Here is a 15592-nt window from a genome sequence, read left to right on the forward strand (position 1 = left end):
CCAATTTATTGCAGATATATTGGAGGTTCACAGAAGAGGTAAACAGTTGCTGTAGTGAAAAATGCTACAGGAACAACTAGGAAGAGGACAGAAAAGTTATTTGTTCATATTATTTGCTTTAGGATGTTGATTTCATGCCCAAATTAAAACCGAGCAATGGTATTTGCATTAGCTGCGCTTTAGTGCAAAAACAAATCACTTTGTTATGAGTTAGCAGTTTTTCTTCTTAGAGAAAATAATGAAAAGCCCTATTTCTTGGACATATAAGCAGATGAGCCATCACCATAGCAACCGAAGGACGTATCCATCGCGTCATTCTGTCAAACGGCCCCTGCATGTGACTCCAAGCTCACATTCCTTACTTCCATCTGAAAGTAGGTTTTAGTCCTGCCATCCAATAAAATCAATACTCAGTAGGATGTTTTCTACCTGCCATAGTTTAGAAATAGGAAGCTACTTTAAGTAGCTTTTTTTGTCTTAAAGGAACAGCAAAGTTGTTTATCTGTCAATATACTGAACATTAATGAAAAACAGAATTAATAGAAAATAGATCATTTGTTTCCAGGAATGCTACGGTTCCTCTTGCTCTTTATTGTGTTTAGTGATTCAGTCGTATCTTTGTTACAGAGTGTTATCACAGGTTCTTTGGACAGCTTCCAGCAGTGAGTCTGCCTTATTTAAACACCATGTTTCTCTCCTAGAGTTATGAAAGAGGCTTTGACTTCTCCATCAAAAGAAGGAGAATCACGCTGCAAACATGTTTTATAAATCAGACAGTAGGAACCAAATACAAATTGCGTAGTGTTAAATGATCATCCATTTCCTTTGCAAACCCTAAAGCAGGATTTTATTTTCCTGTTCTTCCAATCTTCAAAAGTGTTACAAATCCAGCTTCCTTCTCAGACTCTAAAAGGTCAGTTTCACCTTGCCTCTCTTTTCCTCTTCCTCACCCTCAGATTCTAACCTTCTCTACACCTGCCCTGTAAAAAGAATGAAGACATTTGGCCTCTTCTTTCCTGGTCTAATTCCCAAAACAGCCAGGCTGAGCTTTCCCAAATGTTACAAAAACAATGGTGACTTATGCTTGTGTGGGTTCTGCATTTTGCCTCAACAAAGTCAGCTCAGATTCAGTTTCTGTAAGTCAAATGACTACTGCAACACTCTCTGGGAGAAAGAAATGAACTGTTGCCTCATTAGGTAGATCTGGAGGTAGCCTTGTTACTTGTGTTTTGAGCAGATGCTCTTTTTTTGCTGAGTGGTTTGGGATGAATACCAGTGATGCCTAAGAATAACACATAAAACTTCACTTAAATTCGAAGTCTTGAGTTTAACTACAGAGTGATCAGACTCCACCATCACTTGTGTCCATGCACCAGTATGACAATTATCAAAGATATGTAGCATAAGAGATGGAAAAAAATTATGGTGAAGAGAAGCCACCATCTCTATGTACAACTACATTGAAGTCATGTAATGTTATAGCCTCCATTAGGACGTGTGACTCCAGAATCTGAACTTTTTTTTCCCAATAATGCTTTCTTCACTCTTTCCTGAGTAATACCTAAGGAGGTATATCAAAACTGTGCTCTGTCTCTCTGTCTGCCTGTCTCTCTCTCTCTCTCTGAAACACACAGTACATTTTAGGTTTATAAAAATGTAAAATGTATTAAAATGTACATAAAATATAGCAAGATTCTATACTCAAGTGAATTAACAGCTATATGGAAAAGTGATTTGCAAAATAATTTGCCATAGCGGAATAATGGTCTTGAAACCCTATGTAAACAACTTCTGACTGTCAGTTTCAGTTAAGCTAGAAGGACTGGCAGTTTTCCAAAGCAGATTACACAGAATCACACCAGTGAAACTGTTTCCTATAAATATGGTAAGTGAGTTTGGCAACCTCCAGTAAAAAGAAATCAAGCAAACCATGATGTATACCCTTTCTTTGTTAGGTGTCATTAGCAAAACAAAGAATCAATTCAAGTACAATGTCTAGCAGTTCATTTTTTTCAAATAAAACAAAATATTTGGGTTTTAATCCTGAGCCAGAAACTTTCAGGTGTTAGGAACTTAAATTCTAAATCCAAAGAACAAATGTTTTCTTCTCACTTTCAATCCAGTTAGTAGTTCCTGGGAAGATGAACCTCATTGAGGAGTGGGATGTAAATAAATGTTCTCATAAAAAGAAATCAGCAAGGCTAAAAAAAGTGGATGACAGCCTGCACAGTTTGTGCTGGCTCAGTTACTTCGCAGTAGTGTTCAAATACAGTGTTCAGTCACACAGGACTCCCTTAGGAATTTAGTTAGACTGCTTCTACCACCAAATCTGATTCTCCTTAGCTGCCATTAGGCCAGGTCTGCCTAGTTCAAGGTTTGTGCCAACAGATATGCTGTATTTCTTCCCAGTCTTGAAAAATTGCTACCTGACACTAAGAGGACACTAGTCCTTCATCAGAGATGTCAACCTTATCCGGTGTCCCATTTTACAAACGTTGCCACTACGTGCTGACCTAATGAGGTTTGTTCCACCTGACTGCTGACAAGTCTCGTTCAGCAGAGCCATCTTGCCTCATTTTATGAGTTCCTGATTCACTTGTGTTAAGTATCTCAAAGTCCAGATGTAAGTGGAAGCCTGGGCTATCACTAGATCTCAGTTGTGCCTGATCATTTACTTGGCCCTTCTCAGTTAGAGTTTATGCACATGAACAAAGTACCAGTTTTCCAGGGTTCCTATTAATCACCTTATCTATACTTTCAAAACCATTATCTTGACTAAAATAGAAAAAAAATTTTATATAACCACCATTCCTTGAAGAAAGAACTGCCAAGTCATCTTTTTAATCCAAATGCTTTGTGTTTAGAAAAAAAAAAAAAAAGATCAGTGGAAAAAATTATTAGCATATTGAAGGCCGCGCAGTATTTTTCTGAAATGTTTTCTGTAAGATGTGTTCTATATGGAGAGCATCAACTATTAACTGTAAATACAAGTATCATGTCTTTAGCTCATGTAATACTAAGAAAATAGATCTGTGCCTGTGTTCAGAAAAATCAATACTGCAATTCGATTCAGATATGCTGTTGCTTCCCTTTTTTTTATAGATCGGTGGACATTAAATCATGTCAGTTTCCATTAGTGAGAAGATTGCAGATGTGTATACCCAGATTTAGTCTGTAATTTATTATTGTTTTTTATTTAAAATTTGGTAGCTTCCAGTGCCCCTGCTCAAAGCTGTGGCTTTGCAGTAGCAAGTACAAAATCTCAAAAAGTAAATGTAGCCTATGTGCCAGTGATTTCCAAAGGGTGTGCTGTGGTTATAGTGTGCCATAAGAATCATAGAAATTTGGCAGTACCCTGTGTGCTCTGCCATTTGCTTTTAGCATCTAATCTTAAGAACCTGATAGAAGTGAGCAGTGGTAGGGATGCCATGTAAGCAGCCCATGCTGGCCAGGCTTGGGGCAGTTTGGGAAGATCTCCTTTGTACTGCTAATTTCAATTCAAATTAAAGAGCACTCCAAGTATAAAAACTTGGGATATGTCACCATGTGTGAACAAATCTCCATAGGAATTGACAACGTTCCTATTTTCAGAGACAAGTTAATTCTTTTAGTAATATTTCACTGCCCTGCAATTTTCAGGCAGCAAACAATGGATTTCTGGCCACCTAGTAGCCCAGGTAAGGAGACATTTGGAAACTGTGGACAAATGGCTTGTGTACTTATCTACATAAATAGCTTATACATAGAAATTACGCTTTACCCAAGATGCTGATGTTGGTGGATCTGGTCACTAAAGACATAGTATATGTGTGTAAACAGTTTCTAGTTTGCTTTCACCAAGTTTTTATTTGTTTTGTATGCTGAAAACATTTATCAGGATCAACAATTAAAATTTTATGTGAATTAGCTAGTTCAATAGAAACAATATGAGTCACAATGCTCAGTCCATTAAGCCATCACTATTTTTTTAAACAAATGATTTACTAAGAAGAATGATGATTTAAAAAATCAAAAAATCGCAACTCCTATAACTGGATCTATTAAGGCTAGCAGAAATTAAGGGTCCAGTATTCATTATGACTATTTGGCCAGTTCCACTTGGTTAAACCACCTTGATGAACCTGCCTGCATATCCCTTTGTATCACTCTATTAGTTCCTTTCAAATATTGACAAATAGAAAACACTTGGAAAATTGTGCATATATATTTAAACTACAAGGAAATAAAACCAGAAATTATTATTGTATAAGGTTTTGTGTTTAGAATTTGCCTGCTGGTATTTGCGTGAAATGCCTAACATACTTTCCAGACATTATCACTGTAACAAATGCTTTTGCTTAGAACTTGTTTTCTAGATTTCCTTTCTAGAGTTAACACCTTTCATTTTAGACTCTGTTTTCAAGGGTGTGTAAAGTTGGCCTTAATTTTTATTTCTTTATATCAGTGCATTCAGAATGAAAATGTCTTCCTCAAACTTGCCTATCTGTTTTTGATATGGAAGCTGAACTGGAATGCTGAAGATGGTCTTGAGTAGGAATTCCTCAACAGGAGTAATTTAGATGTGTTTAAGTATTTGAGTGTAATCTAGTAAAAAGTAGTTGATAGTGTAAAGCTCATGCATATCAGTGGTATATACCATGACAATTTTTAAAAGAAAAAACAACATTTACTACTTTCAGAGAAGTTTAAGTTTACATTTAACACTTCTTATATTGTTGGCCATTGTGAAGAAATCAAAGGGCCTCCAGGGTAGTTGTTCATACCTTATAGGTTTCTCCTGTGACCCAGGAATGAAGCGGCAGATAGATTGTCTAAGTTAAGACTTTCATCCATCACGCGCAGTTCAGAATCTTATCTTTGTGGTTGAGGATCTCAGAGCATGTGATGCAGTTCCCTTGTTCTATAAACTTTGACTCTGCTGACACTGACAGTGGGACCGAGTGTGTGTATCCAGCTTCTGATGGAGAATTGCCAGGTACACTGGCTGTGTGACTTAAATAAGTTGCCTGCACATCAAAGATAGTATGAAATGTTCTGAAATTTTACAGAGATGTTGTGTTGGAATCATGACACTTGAAGTGACTTACTGCCATCCAGTATATCCTCACCTCATCTTCCCAAGACTGACTCCCAGCCCCAAGATCACAGCTTCCTCCAGCGCCAGTAAGAGCTGCAGCCTGCAAACTGTCATGATTTAGTTTTATTTGTCAACTTTCATCTTTGCCCAGCATCATTCATACTGGGAGATGGAAATCCCTGCAATGTACTGCAGATGGAAACAGCTTAAGTGCAGTAAACAAACCTTACAGTAATGGTTTGTATCAATGCCATCTTCTCTCTTTTGCTTTAAAAATGTAAAATACAGCTCAAATGAACAAGCACTGGTTAACCGTACTGCCAGTTTTTTAGCAAGCAGGTAGTCCCCAAAGCTGCCACTAACAGGGAAAAATTATATAGCCTGCCTATCACAAAAAATGTCAAGAACAGTTCAACATAACAAATATTCAGATGTGTAACCAGATATGAAACATTGGTAAACTAATTTCTCACAGTCAATTCCTCCAACTAAGTAACTCTTCCTAAATACAGTTCATCCAGAAATTTAGAGGAAGAGGAAAATTACACATCTGCATAGGAAACCAGAAAAGCCAAGTAGATCTGGAATACTTAGCATTAAATCTTTAATCACAATTAAATAGTATTTTTTCAGCATTTAAAAAAGAGAAAGAAAGAAATTAAACACAAGAACTAAAGAATGAAAATTATGCATATTGCTAGTACTACATAAAGAGCATCTGGTCTCATTAAGATGGTATTTTTTTTTCACAGTATACCACTTTAATGGATTCAGCAGGGAAATAGCAACAAAAACTACGCAACTAGAATGACAGTCTGACCTCTGTGGAAACATCAGCACTTATTCATCATCATCTTCAGTGCTATAAGATGTCACCTAGAGAATTTCTTCTGAGGTTTTTCTTCTGAAAAGGATTTAGCTTAATTTATATTCCCTACATGTAAAATACAGCTTTATTGGTTTAAATTACATGACGTCTGTACCTCTCTGTATAAAAGCCCTTTTTAAGAGAAACAACATATTTACTTGCCTTGATCACAGGTCTTTGGCCTAAAAGAAAAGAAAAAGATTTCTTTATAGTTTCTCCAACCTGTCCCGCATGTCAGACAATAATGGCATTGCTAGTGCTTTTCTCTTCTTCCCCTGGGTTCCTGTAGTTATTGTCTCTATATGCAAGAACTTCAATATTTCATTTAAGCAGATGTAGCATTGTCGTGGTTTAACCCCAGCCAGCAACTAAGCACCACGCAGCCGCTCACCCACTTCCCCCCCACCCAGTGGGATGGGGGGAGAAAATCGTGAAAAGAAGTAAAACCCATGGGTTGAGATAAGAACAGTTTAATAGAATATAAAAAGAAGAAACTAATAATGATAATGATAACACCAATAAAGTGACAGCAGTTAATGATAAAAGGATTGGAATATACAAGTGATGCACAATGCAATTGCTCACCACCCCGCCGATCAACGCCCAGTTAGTCCCAGAGCGGCGATCCCCCTGCCCCACTCCCCTACAAACTCACAGAGAACATTGGCATTGCCAATGCCTTTATGTGATATATTTCATGTAATTTTCACCTATTTTTGAGCTTTTTTTTTTATCTGATCTGATAACTTTTTTCAGGTTATTATACAGTCTGGCTAAGACAAGAAATCATTGCTTAATAACAGCAGACCATACACTGCTAGTAGTGCCCAGAGGATGAGACTGGCTCAAAGATCACCAGCTAGAATACATAGGATTTCAGGACATTTGGCAGTGACTATTAAAACTAATTTGCTGTTATACTGGATCATACAAAAGCAAAGATTTGCTGTGGTCTCAGAACAGTTATATAATTACTTTTCTTTATAATTATACATAGCAAGATATGAATGCAGAGCAAAACATGCCATTCTTGTGCATAGACAGGGCCAAATAGGGCACCAGTCATCCCTTTATTTTCTCCCTTACCTATAAGATCATAAGTTGTGAAGTGCTGTCAATTACACTACAGGTAGACTCAAAAAACTGTGCTCAATATTCTGAATTGGCACAGTGAATAGAAATGTCTTGCAAAGAAGTCTTCTACTTTGAACTGTGTATATGTAGTCTATAAAGTGCTAAATATTATGTTTTCATTCACCCCAAAATTTACCTAATAAAAGAATATAATAAATAGTTTTAGAAAAGCTTATCTTCTCCATACAGCTATGCGCTGTGATGTGTGTCATCCTCGTGTGCTTCTATACCTATAGCAGCAGGTGTCAGTAAAAGGATCCTAGCAACAACATGTGGGATACAAGTTACGTATGCTCATTAGAAGTGTGGTATATTGAGTGGTCATGGAGAAATGACTGAAATGATTTATTTTTATTTCACATCTGTAAGTAGAATTGGGAGTACAATTTTCTTTTTAATCAAGTTTCTATCTTTCTTTCATTTAAATGCATTGTGTGATTAGCTGAAAGAAATGGGTATTTTACCAGAGAGGGAACTCAATGGCATTTCAGGTTCAATTGCTTTGTTTGTGGACTCCATAAATCTTGATACTCTCAATTGTCCCCAGTCTGATACTCCGCCACCTGCCCCCCACCTGCCCCATCAAATTGCATCATATGTACTTTAGAAATGTACAATATATTGTAGCAAAAGAAGGCATACAGAAACGTAACAGAAGAGAGAATAGTGCCCATTAAAGTACATGCTGTGGAAGTAAACCTCTTAAAAAAGAATTAATTTGCTTTTCCAGTCTATATATTATTTACAAGGTAAGGCATGCAGGTTGCAACATCTTTGCAATGACTCAAGGTTGTTCTCTATATTGAAACTTTTTTGTATACAATCCAAAGAGATGTGATTTGCAAAAGCAAAGGGATTTCAGTATTTGTAGACAGGAAATTATGTCAGACGATGCAGAGTATATTCCCTAGCATACATTCAGATGAGGTTGTTTTCTTTCCTGTATATGGGACATTGCTACTTCATCACTTTTGTCTGTACTGAGGCTAGGCCATAAGCCTGTTGCTCCATTTCAGCACAAGTACACTCTACAAGCTTTCAACCTTTAAATGCTTTTAGACTATGATAGGCCTCCAATTTTCCATGTTCTTCATACACCCTTTGAAAAGATAATTGGCTCGCAGTAGTGTGAACTACACAACATAGATTATTATGGATTTGCCTTGTTTGTTGAGGATGAGAAAGTAGCCTGGCTGAAAGAAATAGATTTTTCCTCTCCTCCCATCTTGTCTCAGAAATTTTAATGTTTATTTGACATAATTTAAGCTTCAGGTGAAACTTCAGATTCACCCTTTTGTAAAAGAATCCAAAGACTTTGCAATGCTACCTACATGGCTGCCCAGCTTCCAAGACTGCCTCTCATAGGACTGAGAAAGCAACTTCACAAGTACTGTCATTTCAAATATATTTTTCCAGCATGCAGCTGTAAAGGTTTTATGTCATTTGCTATGTACTGGTAGCTAATTTTCTGTTTGACTTTTATCAGTATTTTCAACATAAGTGCTTACATGATTTACTAATCTGCTTTTGACTCTTCTAGTGAACAGCATTTCAGACATGTTTTCCCCATGCTTATGGTGAAATATAATGAACTATGGTTCCATCCTTACTCTTTTTTTTTTTCTTGTCATGACCTGAAAATATATTTTCAGGATCCTTTCCAGTTTTTGAAGAGATGTGGAGATGTGAAACAGCTGGAAATGTGAAGAGCTGCCAAATTACAGTCTTCTTGAGGACTTTGGAAGAAGGACCTCTGGCACAAATATCTCTGCCTTGGAGTTAAAGCAGTAGGCACCTAAATGCATATGCACCTCCACACATACCCTCCAAAATGAGCTTGTCTTTTCATGGTTTAACCTCAACTGGTAACTAAGCACCACATGGCCTCTTGCTCACTCCCCCCTGGTGGGATGGGAAGAGAATCAGAAGGGTAAAAGTGAGAAAACTCATGGGTTAAACTAAAGACAGCTTAAAAGGCACAGCAAAAGCCACACATGCAAGCAAAGCAAAACAGGAATTGATTCACCACTTCCCATCAGCAGGCAGGTGTTCAGCCATCTCCAGGAAAGCAGGGGTCTACTATGTGTAACAGTTACAAACGCCATCACTCTGAACATCCCCCCCCTTCCTTCTTCTTCTCCCAGCTTTATATGCTGAGCATGACGTCATATGGTCTGGAATATCCCTTTGGTCAGTTAGGGACAGCTGTGCCAGCTGTGTCCCCTCCCAACTTCTTGTACCCCCCCAGCCTCCTTGCTGGTGGGGTGGTGGGAGAAGCAGAAAAGGCCTTGGCTCTGTGTAAGTGCTGCTCAGCGGTAATGAAAACATCCCTGTGTTATCAACAGTATTTCCAGCACAAATCCAAAACATAGCCCTGTACTAGCTACTGTGAAGAAAATTAACTCTGTCCCAGCCAAAATCAGCACAGTCCTGCAGCAAGGCATGGTATCTGGATGGAATTACACAGTACCCAGATTTTCTCAAAAGTCTTGCACCAGCATATCCTGCAACAACTTTTTCATGACTCCACATATTCTGAGAAAGAATTCATTTTATTTACAACAGAAAACATCCCTTTTCTACCAGCAATGGTATCAGCTTGCAGAGGCTTTCCATTTCCAGGCATCATCCTCCACTCATACTTCAGAACATATCTACATTACAAAGCCAATGCTAGCATAGCCACGTTGGCATAGCTCCTGCTGGAGATGCAGCATAGGCTGACAGAAGAACCTTTTCAGCTGTCATAGCAACACTACCTACCCTGCGTAACATAACCTAAAATGGCAAAAGCACTTTTGTATCAGCATGGCTGCAACAGTCAGCAGGGGGGTGTTGATACTCTGTGTTTGCTAAATACCCTGAGAGAATGCACAATATTGTAGTTTCAAATATAAAGAAAGCTGCTTCTTACACTGATATTTTTCTGTGTCATGGTGCTTTGAAATTATCATACAGAATATTCTGAATTAGTGCTGCAAAACATAGTCTTTATCACAGAATCACAGAATGTCTGAGGTTGGAAGGGACCTCCAGAGGTTATCTGGTAACTTATGCCAGGCATCAGCCTCAGTCAGAAAAGGGCCAGGTTCCAGTCTGGATCACAGGCCTGCAATTGAACCTTTGAAGCTCAGAGAATGAATAGTAGTAACATGGAAATGTCAACTAAAGGAGTGAACTAAACAGATGTTGTCCAGATATAGGATCCCCTGTACAGAAAGCAGATATAAACAGAAATTGTCATGATGCTCTTCACACACAGAGCTGGCTTTCAGGAGCACAGGTTTGGTACCATGAGAAAAGGGTAGGCTGCAGGCTGCCCTGCATACCTTCACTACCAGAAAAAAATTGGCACATGCTGAGATTTTGCACAGACTTGAGAGATGAAAAAAATTCCACACTGACTCTGCAATCAAAAGGATATGATTTGCTTTCTGAGGCTTTCAGGAGGTTGCAAACAAGCAAAAAGGTAGTGTGACAAGTCTCAGAGCATGATGTCTAGAGAAAAAAGTGCAAACATCTTATAAAAAAAAACAACTTTCATCTTTTCCATCCACAATACGTTGACTTGGTAGATTTGGAGTAGTTCTCCATATATAATACTGGATTTAAGTATATCCTTATAATGATGTAAATTGTAACCGAATCTGCCTAAGCCTTAATGTATAAAAGACCAAATGGGAGAAGAATTTTCCTAACTTTTTACAAGTATTTTTTATTGAAGAAGTAATTTAAACAATGCCAAACTCACTTGGATAAATATTTTGAACCAGTCACTAAGCCCCTTGTTAAATAACATGGTTTTAATAGTTCTGAAATTAATGCTGAAGTAAAAACTGCTGCTGTAAAGTATTTAATTTCTAAAATGTAGAAATATTTTGCAACCACACTATCGGATATGTTGCTTGTGTTTACAAAGACATATAATCACAGCCTTCATAAGTCTGTCTTCTTACTAGCCTTGGGATTATGTAAACCCGAAAATTTCTGAAGGTATAAGAAGTTGCTTATAGGGACTATTTTAAATAAAGAAATTGTTCTTTCTTTCACAAAAAGAGACTACATAAAGGTGTCTTCCTAACAATGGAGGAAGCTATTAACCATGCACAAAGAACCTTCAACTAGACAAAAGACTGTGAGGGAAAGCAGATTACAGACTCTGAAGAGTTAAAGAAGGTCAGTGCCAATCAGGATGGGGTTTAATTAATTGGTGTAACTATTAAAAAGGAGAGAAGGAAACAGTACTAACAAAATGTTGCTATAGCCATTAAATTACACAGGTTAGTTAGAAGCTTCTTACACCTGTGATATTTAGACAAGCTGTTGTTGGGGGAATAAATTGGTTTCAGCTGCGATAGAGTTAATTGTCTTGCTAGTAGCTGGTGTAGTGCTATGTTTTTGAGTTAGGTATGAGAAGTGATGTGGTCTTTTGAACATTTGAAGTTTTTGTTTGTTTGTTTCTTCGATTGCTTTATATATTAGTCTGCTCAGCAGTGCCTGTGCTAGCAGCTGGGACCTGAAGAGAATGAAAAGGTTCTCTTTCAGAGAAGAAAAAGAGGTATTTTAAATGTGGCTTTTGGTCACTGTAGTTCTGAGGAGTGTGTCAGGCCTAAACTAGGCAAACCAGCAGTAAAGAGAAGCCTGTCCATAAAGGTCATTATTAGTCATTGCAGAAGTCAGTACACTTAATATTTTTAATGATGGGAAATGCACACAGAATACAGATTTATACCATATGTTGATATGCCTTTGTTTTGGATTGTAAAAGAAGATTGAACTGATCTTGATAACAGGGCAGCAATGGTTCTAGCAAATTATCCAGCCTCCTGAGGAGTATTTTGGCAGCAGTCTTAATTGGAGCTGTCATCTCAACACTGTCATTGTATAGCGGTGTTTTAATAGTTATTTCTTTTTTTTTTGCTCCACCACATTCGATTCTCTGGCAGTCAGAGTCCACATTGACATCAGCCAGAAACTTGCAGTACTAGGAATCATGTCATGTAGCCCTTATTACAGCTTAGATGCTGAACGAGGGAGGGCTTTGTCAGAGTCTGTAGGTGAGATGTCACTTTCTGAAACTTCAGTCTCAGTTTTGTCTTCCAGTTGGATGCTACATCCAAGGTAATTTAATTCTACTTTGTAATCTAAATACACCTCTGGTTTTTGGAGAATAGTTAGTGGCATATGGTATTTTTGCATTGCAGAAGCATCCTTAGTGATTTATGTTACATGAAATTTAAAGAACTACTATTTTACAGAACAAATATATGGTATTTTTCTCTATTGTCACTGTTTCTGCTGGATATGATTCAGGGATTAAATCTACACATCTATTTTTGGTCTCTTTTCTGGTGTATAAGAAACCATTACAGCACAGTAGAAAAACATAATATCTATTGCCTTCATGATGATGCATAGAAATAAAATAAAAAAGATTTTTTTCTATCTAAATCTATTGGAAAATTGTTTGCAGTCTTATTTTAAAGCATATTGTAATTGTTCTTACAAAGTTAACACAGACAATATCTCTTAAAGCAAGTATATTTCAAATGTGAATATTTTATTTCTGCTAGTTAAATCTACAGAGTCTCATGCTTTCATTTGGTATTGCATCATGTATAAATGGATTTTCTAGACTTAGGAGGACATATTTAGTTCCTACAGTTTTCAAGAGCATAATGCTCTACCAAGCTGTCTTGTTCTCATAGCTGGCAGGACACTGAACACTGCTGTAAGTAACAATTTAAAAATAAAAAGGAAGGGAAGGACAAACTAGAAGAGACAGGTCACCGTTAAAATGTCATGACTTACATATAAGTACAACAACATTCATTGAATCATTTGCATCATGGAGTTATTTCAATTCTGTTGGGATTGCATCTCAGGAAAATGTATCCCCCTATTTAAAAACAGTGAAGTCATCCTATGTCAAATTCACATACAAAGGTAGAATCTTTAGTGAATTCAGTGTAAGATTACTGCTGATGAAAATGCAAGTGGCTTACTTTATACTTGTATGACTTCTAGGACTTTTAATTAAACTAAACTAGTTTTCCAGGATATGTCTCTGATTCTGCATGTATATTTATATAGAACTAACATTGCTTACAGTCATATTCATCACAACTTAATTAAATTACTTATATGTAATTGCAGAGCCTCAGACTGAATTACCCAGTGGATGCTGCAGTCATGTGTATTGCAACATAGTTAACATTTATTCTGTTCTCTTGAGCATTGTGTGACAATGGTACATCCCAGCTTAGCATGGACTCTAACTTTCCATCAGAGAGAAAAAGTCTGGGTGATCAGTTACAAAATGCTGATGTACTTATTGAGCAGGTCTCAGGGACTATTGAACAAATCTACATCTATATGCCCACAAAAGATTAGTCTCTAATCTGCCTGTGGAGTCTTGTCATCTCATAATAATACATAAATAAGGGAGTATGGTTGGGAATGAGTTAGAAAATCACAGCCAGATTGTTTGACTATGCCAGTATGGCTAATGAGAGTAGGGCTAGCCATGCTAAGCCACCTTCCGTGCTTTGAGCCCAGCCAGTTCCCTCACTGTCACATCTCCTCTCTAGTTTTCCCCAGAGAATATGACTGACACACAGGCATGCAGGTCATCAGTGGAGCTGCCTCTGAAGTGTTACCTATCCATTGCGAACAAACTATGTTTAAAAGGGCAGAAACTGTAATGATCAAAATCGGGTGGTCAGTTTTTTGGGGGGATGTAACTGTGATCAAAGCAACTTTCTCTGACATAATTTGCTTATTTTTCATCACTGATGTCTAGTTATTTCAGTATCCATTTCTATGCAGTTACTGTATTATTTATAGAAGTATGTCCAAAACAGATACGGTTAAGACTGGTGCCAAATATAAAACCTTACCTAACATTCATATTGGTACAAACCCCACCATTCTAAAATTACTCCCCAAAAAGGAAACCAAATGCTTTTTCCACAAAAAACTAAGCCAAGGTAGTTTGAATTCATGACAAATGGTGGATATTTATGATGATCTTTTAACAAACAACTACTCACTCAACGATTAATTAAGAGAAATTATTCTGAATAAGAAACAAATGTGTGAAAATAGCAATCTGTTCCTGGACAAATCTCAGGCAGAAAGAAGCAAGCGAGTTAGCTAATTAAATTGCTCATTATGAATTATTCATTCAGCTCATGATATCATATCTTTTTTATAAATGATTTTTTGGTAGTAGACATTAGTTTTCCTACGGCTGTTTTAAATAGTACGGTTACTAATAATATCTCTTGTTTCAGTGGACCCCCCAATCCCATTTACAACCAGGACTAGTTACTGTTAGATAGGCAATAATGATCTTGTTTCCCTGTCTTGGACACATTCACATTTATTGTTATGTTTTTATAGGTTGAAAAGATCCTAGGACAGTTTTCAGTTTACGCATGCTGACATGGGGATAGATATTGTCCCTAGAACATATATCCTTTTCCCCAAGTTCTGAGAACTGGCTTTATTTTTTGCAATTAAAAAAAAGGCTTTGTTATCCAGTGGGGAAAGAAATGAGATTGATCTTGTCAGATCTTTCAGACTGTGAAATTGGAGTGAAATGGGAAATGTTTATCCCTTTAATTGTATATTTTACTTGTACTAAAATACTGGAGACAGTTAAAACAGCTTATAAAACAGATAAAAACTACTAAACCCCAAAAATAGCAGTATTGTTTCTCTTTCTTCACACTTTTGATTTCCCCTTTTGTTTTTTTTTTCAACTGGAGAAGAAGTGAAGGAAGAAAGCAGAAAAGGAAATGGGAGGAGTTGAAAGATGAGAAGCTTGTTATAATCATAAAATCAAATTTTTGCACTTTATTGAAAAGAAACACTTTTAATGACTCTCATTTGTAAAAAATGACAGAAATCCTGCCAGGTCTCCAGCACCTTTCCAGAATTTGGATCCTGCCCTGGCTGTGTGTTACCACTTAGGAAACCTGTAGCTCTGTGGCCTTCTGGGTTGATTATTGCAGTGTATGTTGAAATTAAACCTCTGCCTATAGAGAGCAAAATGTTTACTTTGATTAGAAGATAAAACTAATTCAAAAAAAGGTCTTTGAGACTGTAACTACTACTCCCACACTGGCTTTCAGTTAAGTATCACTTCAAAATCAAGGTCTTATTCCTCTTCAAAATGCTCTCATTTAGTGTTTCAAATTATTTTCCTGCCTACATGAGCCATCTGAGTGACCATAAAGTACTGCAATAGTTACTTTCAGCGACAGTAATGGGACTGTCAACTTCCAAGTGCCGTATGTCTGCTCAGGGCATAGTTCTTCCAGCAACCATTCCACAAACATAGGACTTGGCACTAAAGAGATCAGAGTGGCCATGAGCCCTAGTTGCTGCAAAACAAAACCTTAGAACCTTAGAGCATTAGAACCTTAGAACCACTTGAGTAGAAAACCTTACTCTATAGCCCGTGTGGTTACAAGAATCACTGCAGACTGGGGATAGGAAGGCAATCA

The sequence above is a fragment of the Buteo buteo genome, chromosome 1, assembly GCF_964188355.1.
Source record: "Buteo buteo chromosome 1, bButBut1.hap1.1, whole genome shotgun sequence".
Lineage (NCBI taxonomy): Eukaryota > Metazoa > Chordata > Aves > Accipitriformes > Accipitridae > Buteo > Buteo buteo.